Here is an 8,434-nt window from a genome sequence, read left to right as displayed (position 1 = left end):
GTAGAGATGGGGTTTCACCATGTTGGCCAGGCTTCTCTTGAACTCCTGACCTCAGGGGATCTACCCACCTAGGCCTCCCAAAGTGCTGGGATTACGCGCGTAAGCCACTGTGCCAGGCCGGCCCAGTCCATCTTGAAGCCTTCATTGTGTTAGCTTTGGCTCCTGCCCCTCTTTTTCTAGGAGTCCTGGCTGTCCTCTTGCAGAAGAACTTGCTTTTTTCCCTAAATTTGCTAGTGCTTTTTCTGCATTCGACTGTGGACCTTCTAGATCCTTCTCAAAGCCATTGGCTTTTCAGCTTTCACATGTCCAAGACTGTCTAGACAGGTGAAACTTACAAATTTTATTTTTAAAAATTAGTTTGGTTTTTAGAGGTTGATGATGTTTCCTTGTTATTAAAGTATATATAGAACTTTTCAGAAATCTAATCACTCTAAATCTACCTCTATACATCTACCATATAGGAAAAAAAAGTTTGACCAGAAAATGGTCATTAGTCATAATACAGGAATGATGCCTCCACTTTTAGATAAGAGTGGTAAGCATTTAATCAGATACTCTTCTAAACTACCCAGCTTAAGGTGGCTCCTGGTTGAGTAATTACAAAAAGATAAATAAAACAAAACAAAAAATTACACAAAAGGACAGCAGAGGGAGCTATTGAGATTTCATTATATTTTGTGTTGGGTTTTGCTTTTTTTTAAAAAAAAAAAAAAGAAAAAACTATAATATTTTGACTTAGTCTTTCTCATCTCACTTATCAATATGCAGGAAAAGTTTTACCATATTGGATAATGTATATGGAATGTGGGGGTGGCATAAGAAGAGGCTTTTTTTTTTTTCTATCTGCCCCCACTCAAATTCTGTTAATCACCCCCATCACTCATATAAATGTAGCTGGTATAAGAAAAATAATGATAATTTTCCATAGTAATTTTAGAAATGTGTTTATTTCATTAGTGTAAATCTGGATCATGCAAAATCAACTGCTTTACAGGGCATTGTCTCTCATTGTGTTTTTATAGGCTCCCTGGAGACCTCTCCTGGGCTTCTAAAGTCTTCTACCCTGTCCTCCATTATAAGGGGTGGATTATGAGACCTAAAAGGGTTAAAATTCATAGAATTTTATGAAGAGTACTCATTAGAAGAGGAGGATTGTGCTTAGGCTAGGGGTGTGTGTGTAATGTACAGGTGGGTGGTGGTTAGGGAGAGGGAAGTGAAAGGTTTGTTTCAGGCCTTTCTCCACAATCCTGATGCCACACTTCATGTGTACAACCCACTTCTGCTCTTGATATTTTTGTCTCTCTTTGTCCTACCCACAGTTCCTATGCTTACTAACTCGTCCTTCAGCCTCAGAATTCTACTCACTCCAAGTCCATCCTCCACACGTTAGCCATAGTCGTCACATATTAAGGACAACTCTGAATTCCTTTTCCTGGAATTTGTTCTTTTGTTTATAAGTGCACAGAAAATGTGTGGGTTCACAGGGATACTACTTGTGGTATTATTTGTAATTGCAACTTTAAAAAATGGGAATGAATCTGTTCACCTAAAAATTAAATTGTGAAACTTCAGTACAATGAAATACTTTATAGCCATTGATGGGAAGCCATTGTGGGAAGATGTTAATGCATTTTCTTAAAAAAAAAATAATGGTCTGTGCCATGAGTTTTAAAATATAATACACAATTGAAATATTTTGCATTTGATTTTAATACATAATTTAAATTTAAATCAGATTTTGAAAGGATTTTGCAGGTAGAGAAAATAGAAGTAGGTACAAAATATTCCTAACAATGGTTGCCTCTGAAGTATGATGCTAGCATCATACTTGCTAGCTGTGGGGGAGGACAGAGAAGAGGTTTTACTTTTTGCCTTAAATCTTTCTTTCGTTTGAACTGTCTATCAAGACCTTATAATTTATAAATAAATGTAAATTTAAATATACTAGTATTCCAAGATTTGGTTCCAGCATCAGTGTCTCCCTGAAGCCTTTCATGGTCCCATTGGTCTGGTTTAGGTGGACTCCCTTTCTTGACACTGACTTATAATCCTCTACTGGAGCCAGCTTAATGTAGTAGAACCAGTAGGGACTTTGATGTCAGATAAAACTGGGTTAAAGTATGACTCAGCCTTTATCCACTGTGTGATATTAGACAAGAAATTTAATCTCCTTTGGCCTCCGTTTCTTTACTTCAAGAGTGAGAAAACTGATGTTAATCTTGCACAATTGTTTAGGAGCAGAGTGAATTTATGCAAAGTGTCATTGCAAGACAACAGGCATATGTAGGTGTTCAATAAGAGGTAATGTTACTGGAAAGGGGTCCACATCCAGACCCCAAGAGAGGGTTCTTGGATCTTGCACAAGAAAGAATTCAGGGAAAGTCCATAGAGTAAAGTGAAAGCAAGTTTATTAGGAAAATAAAGGAGTAAAAGAATGACTACTCCATAGACAGAGCAGCTGCTGGTTGCCCATTTTTATGGTTATTTCTTGATTATATGCTAAACAAGGGGTGGATCATTCATGCTTCCCCATTTTGATCATATAGGGTAACTTCCTGACATTGCCATGGCAATTGTAAACTGTCATGGCGCTGGTGGGAGTGTAGTAGTGAGATGGCCAGAGGTCACTCGTTGACCTGTTGGTTTTGGTGGGTTTTAGCCAGTGTCTTTACTACAACCTGTTTTATCAGCAAGGTCTTTATGACCTGTATCCTGTGCTGACCTCCTATCTCATCCTGTGACTAAGAATGCCTTAACCTCCTTGGAATGCAGCCCAGTAGGTCTCAGCCTCATTTTACCCAGCCCCTATTCACAGTGGAGTTGCTCTGGTTCAAACACTTCTAACAGTAACAAGTACTATTATTGAGAATGGAGATTGTTTACTCCATTCTTAAAGCCATGGTTCTTTATTGAATAAACACAGTAAAGCTTTTTATTCTGAGTTTTTCTTGTGACATGACTTCATTCTCTAGACTTCTGTATCAAATTGTACCTGCACTATGGTCTCATTCACTCCAAGCCAGCTCTCAGCTAGTTGTTTGGATGAACAATTTTGATTATGGCTTAATACTAAAGCCTGCTGACATATTTCTAAGAACCCACTAATGGCTTACCTGAAGGTGAATGCAATGGTGGTATCCAAGCATCATATTAGGAAGAGCACAGTTATAGAAAATGCAGAGTGAAGCTTTGGCATTTTTAAGCCAACTATATGGGTAGTCTCTAGTTGTACTATCTACCCATGGTTTGAATTTTATCTGTTTAGTATGAAGCAGAGAGGAGCTGTCAAATTGGTGGTGCTACTGAGAGTATCACCTACCTGCATTAGAGATAGTGGATGGTCTTCGAATTGTAAGTTATCACCCTCTCTTATGAATTACCTCTTTTTAAAGGCACTCTACCATACTGCCTTTTATTATGCTTTTATTTTGAAATTGTAAGCAGCAATTGCCCTGTATCAGAGTTATGTGAACACAAATATTTGAATGAATCAATCAATCCATGACTTTTCCCAGAGTTTGATAGTCCTTCCAATCATCTAATTGTATGTCATTTGTTTAGTGAGATATCATCAAACTGTTTTGCTTCTTGAGAAGCATTCAGATGGTAAGAATCACTGATTGACTTGATTGTTCCACAAACGTATAAACACCACCGGCAGAGTTCATTTATCTAGAAAATGCTTCTGGCATCTGGTACTGCAACAGTGTGATAAGGTGATGCATCTAGGTGAGTGAAATACATGTCAGAAATAGATCCTATAAAAATTCAGTGCTGCCTGTCTCCTTTAGTTCCTTTAAGCCACAAGTATGCTTGGTTTTAGCTTTTCTGTTTATTTTGACACTGCTTTTTATCAGCAATAGGAGATGTGTTGTTTTATCTTTTGTTTTAAATGTCTGTTTTAAACCTTAACCCCCTTTTCCTTCCTAAGAATGAATTAAAGGTCTATTTTTGTTAATATCTAAGATTGAAATGAGTCAGTGAAAATATGTTTGCATAAAATGACAATAGCAAAATCTGTTCTTAATGAGATGCATTGTTCTAGCAAGAGGTCAGACGGTTCTCCCATATTACCCCTACCAAACCTTTGCCAATCAAGTCAATATGCCAATTCTAAGCCTGGTAGCAAGTACTTTCTAAAGTACTTCTAAAGTACATCTCCAATAAGACTGTTCAGGGTTTCCTTGTCATGCCCTGCATTATGAAAGTCAATATTGATCTATCCTGTTGTCCATGGAAAGGCCCTGAATGACTTCAGTCTCATCCCCTCCTGACTACAACCAAGTGAGAAACCAGCAGAATTTCCCTACTGAGCTCAAACTATACAAGTGTGAGAGATAATAAAACTCTTGTTTTCTTAAGTGCCTACAGTTTTGTTGTGGTTTGTTACATCGCAGTAGAAACCAAAACCGAAATAGTTTCTTGGAAGTGGAGTGCAGCTTAATGAAAAACTATTACATGAGGGTTTGACTTTGGGATAGGTAGAAGCTGGAAGGGACTCGAGGACATTTTTAGGGGAACCTGTTAGGACAGGAAGGAACTTGTCATTAGGAGAAAAGGTGACTCATCTTACTTATGGTAGAAAGCTTGGTAGAAAGTTGAAAACATGGAAAATAGAAAATATACCTAATACACTTATGGTCCTAGCTCTTTGCATATATCCACTATACTCCTCTGAACAACCTGTTAAGAATGGGAACACTATTCCTATTAGTGAAATGAGGAAATCTCAACTAAAGGAAGTTAAATGTCTGTCCAGTATCATACCTGGTAAGTTGCAGAGAGATACTTTTAACACAATTTGGCTAAAGGGATTTTTCAGGCGAAACAAAAAGTACGAATGGATTTCTTTTGGCTGCACATGAAAAAATAGAGATGAATTAAAGAAGAAACAGTTTAGTTTTTGAGCAGAACCGGAAGGAAACATTTCTAAGCAGGAAGCTGTTAGAGACTTGGTTGGTGTGTCTGTATGACAAGAAAGTGAGGAAGGTTATGTTGTTGGATGTGAAAGGCAGCAACTAGGTCTTCTCATATGTGATTCCATGCCTCAAGCCATTACATAGACCATTCAACTGGAGTGGAATCAGGCTTCAAAGAAAGGCTTTGGATCTCTGTTTCCATGGCCCTCTGATTGTACTGAGGTACTTATGGCTAACTCATGGAGACTTTTTCAGGGCCATAAAATCCCAGAAAATACTATGGAATATGGTATCACAGCACAAGAGCTATAGCTTCTCCAGACTGACTGTACAATGGACAAAGTGGCAACTCCAAAAACGACCTCTGTACCAAAATCTACCCCTAAATGTTGGGAACATTAACTTTGTTGTTGGTAGCTGGAGTCACTGTGCAAGAATCTGTGAATGATTGATTACCCAGGCTGAAGATTGACACACCCTGCAAACAAAGGAATATTTCTGCAAAATGAGACAAAACGAAGGATAGGAATAAAAACAAACCCTCTTCAAAGGAACCTGGTGATGAGGTGATATGGATCCCAAGGAAGAGACTGATGTGGTTGGCACTGGAGTAATTGGGTCAAGATATTAATTGGGACAGGTGGGCTTCAGCAGGCAGTTTTCCACCCACTTGAAACAAAGTGCTTCTTTAGAATGAGACTCCTCCAAAATGATCAACCTCCAACTACTGGAGAAAAGAAGTCAAGAGGCTGCCTGACCCTTGCTCATATCCTGATTTGACAGCCTATAAGAGGAAGATAGACTAAGGGTTGGACCAAGGTCCCTGATCCTAGAAGTTACTGAAGACCTTGCATTCAATTGAGGATACGATGGAATAGGATGGAGGGATTTGGCATACAATATTTCTTCCTTTTTTTGAGATGGAGTCTCACTCTGTCACCCAGGCTTTAGTACAATGGCATGATCTCAGCTCCCTGCAACCTTTGCCTCCCGGGTTCAAGCGATTCTCCTGCCTTAGCCTCCTGAGTAGCTGGGATTGTAGGCACCCACCATGATGCCCAGCTAATTTTTGTGTATTTAGTTGAGATGGGGTTTCACCATGTTGGCCAGGTTGGTCTCAAACTCCTGACCTCGTGATCCGCTGGCCTCGGCTTCCCAAAGTGCTGGGATTGCAGGCGTGAGCCACTGTGCCCAGCTGGCATACAAATTTTTATGGCTCTTTTGGGTATTAGTGTTCACATGATTATCTTAGCAGGTTCTTTTGAGGGGTGAGGACCACAGCTTCAATTGGCCAGATTTGAAAAGGGAGTGAAATATGTAAGGGAAGTAACTGTAATCATCTGTGTTGGGCTGCTTGAAGCATACATAGGCACTGCCATTATTGCTCTTTTTGCTGAATGCACAGTTGGTATTGATATTTTGCATACTTGTAAGTGCTCATAAATTTCATTTGAGAAGAATTGCTTGTGATAGTGGGACAAACACACTAAGCCTCCAATTCCATCTCTGTTATGCAACAAAAACACCATATAATTACAGGAGGAGAAAAGGAACACAAAACCGTAATTAAGGATTTCAAGACAGCAGGGGTATTGACAGATGCGATTTATTACAGTAGTTCAGTGTGCCCATTGGACAGGCTGATAGGGATTAGAGGTTTCCATTATGGTAGATTATTACTATTGAATTCAGTTGTTGTATTCCTGCTATTTCAGACATGGTGTATCAAAACTGTTGGCACCTGGAATGTCATCTTGGACATTGCAAATGCCTTTTTTTTTTAATCCTTTATGCACAAGGACATTAAGATCAGTAGCATTTACCTGGTTGGGGCTTCAGTGCATATTTACGGTACTGCAACAGGAGTATGAGAATTCGCATACCCACCAATAGGTGGACAGAAACCTGAAACAAATTTCTCTCCCTCAGAGAGTTTAGTTCCACCGCATGGTGTAATTATGCAGAGAGGCCCTATATTAGTTATCTATTTTTGAGTAACAAATTACTACAAACTTAAAAGCTTAGAATAGCACATTTACTACCTCACGGTTTTTCTGTGTCAGGAATCTGGCATGGCTTAGGTAGGTCTCTTATGAGACTGCAATCAAGGCATCCACCAAGGCTGGTGCCTTCAGTAAAAGTCTGGGGAAGGATCTGCTTCTAAGCTTACATGATTGTTGGTAGGGTTTTGTTCCTCAGGGATTCTTGAACTGAGGACCTCAGTTCCTTGCTGGTTTTTGCTGAAGGTCCCATCCTCAGTTCCTTGCCATGTGGGCCTCTCCACAGAGCTGCTTGCTTCTTGAAGCCAGCAAGAGAGAGAGGTTGCTAGCAAGATAGAAATCACACTTGTATGTAATCTAATTATGAATTGACAACTTCTGAATGTTGAGGTATTCTACTGGTTAGAAGCAAGTTCTAACCAAGGACAGGATCATATAAGGTTAGGAATACCAGGAGATAGTGATTATTGGAGACTATCTTAGAGTCTCTCCACCTGGGATGGTTAATATTAATTGTCAACTTGATTGGATTGAACAATGCAAAGTATCGTTCCTGGTGTGTCTGTGAGGGTGTTGCCAAAGGAGATTAACATTTGAGTAAGGGGACTGGGAGAGGCAGATCTACCCTCAGTCTGGGTGGGCACCATCTAATCAGCTTCCAGCATGGCTAGGATGAAGCAGGCTGAAGAACTTGGAAGGACTAGACTTGCTGAGTCTTCCAGCCTTCATCTTTCTGCCATGCAAGATGCTTCCTGCCCTTGAACATCAGACTTCCAAGTTCTTCAGCTTTTGGGCTCTTGGACTTACACCAGAGGTTTGCCAGGGGTTCTTCGGCCTTTGGCCACAGACTGAAAGTTGCACTATCAGCCTCTCTATTTTTGAGGCTTGGGGACTGGAACTGATCCACCACTGGCTTCCTTGCTCCTCAACTTGCAGACAGCCTGTTGTGGGACTTCACTTTGTGACTCAGTCAATTCTCCTTAATAAACTCCCTTTCATATATACATATATCCTGAAAGGGCATATCACAAGAATATTTCACATCAAAGCCTTTTGTAAAGTGTGTACCCACCCCCTTGCTAAACCTAGTAACAAGGTGAAATAGGGCAAGGTTGAAAAACAGCCCCCAGGACTACCTCAGACAAACCATTCCAGGAAACCAGGAACCAGAACAGACCGGATGAACAGGCCGGGTAAATGAGCCCTGCCCTGCAAGCCCCTGATAAATGTCATCAGTGTTTCAAAAGAGTAACTGAAATATCAGAAATGGCAGGAACCAATCATAATCAGCCAAGTTGCCTTGTTCAAATGTCAGCCAATCATACGTCTGAATCCCCTATGACTCTGTGCCTGTTTACCCCTGACTATATAACGCTGTCCTGAGCCCAGTTGGGGAGCTCTCCCGCTCGTGTCACGGCGTGCGTGAGGGTTCCATGTTCGAACCTGTAATAAAGATCCTTGCTGTTTGGCTTTGACTCCGGACTCTGGTGGTCTTCTCGGGGAATAAACGGTCTG

This window comes from Colobus angolensis, unplaced genomic scaffold (genome assembly GCF_000951035.1).
Source record: "Colobus angolensis palliatus isolate OR3802 unplaced genomic scaffold, Cang.pa_1.0 Scaffold92, whole genome shotgun sequence".
NCBI lineage: Eukaryota > Metazoa > Chordata > Mammalia > Primates > Cercopithecidae > Colobus > Colobus angolensis.
The sequence above is the reverse complement of the archived record's forward strand: the minus strand, read 5'-3'. Positions refer to the sequence as shown.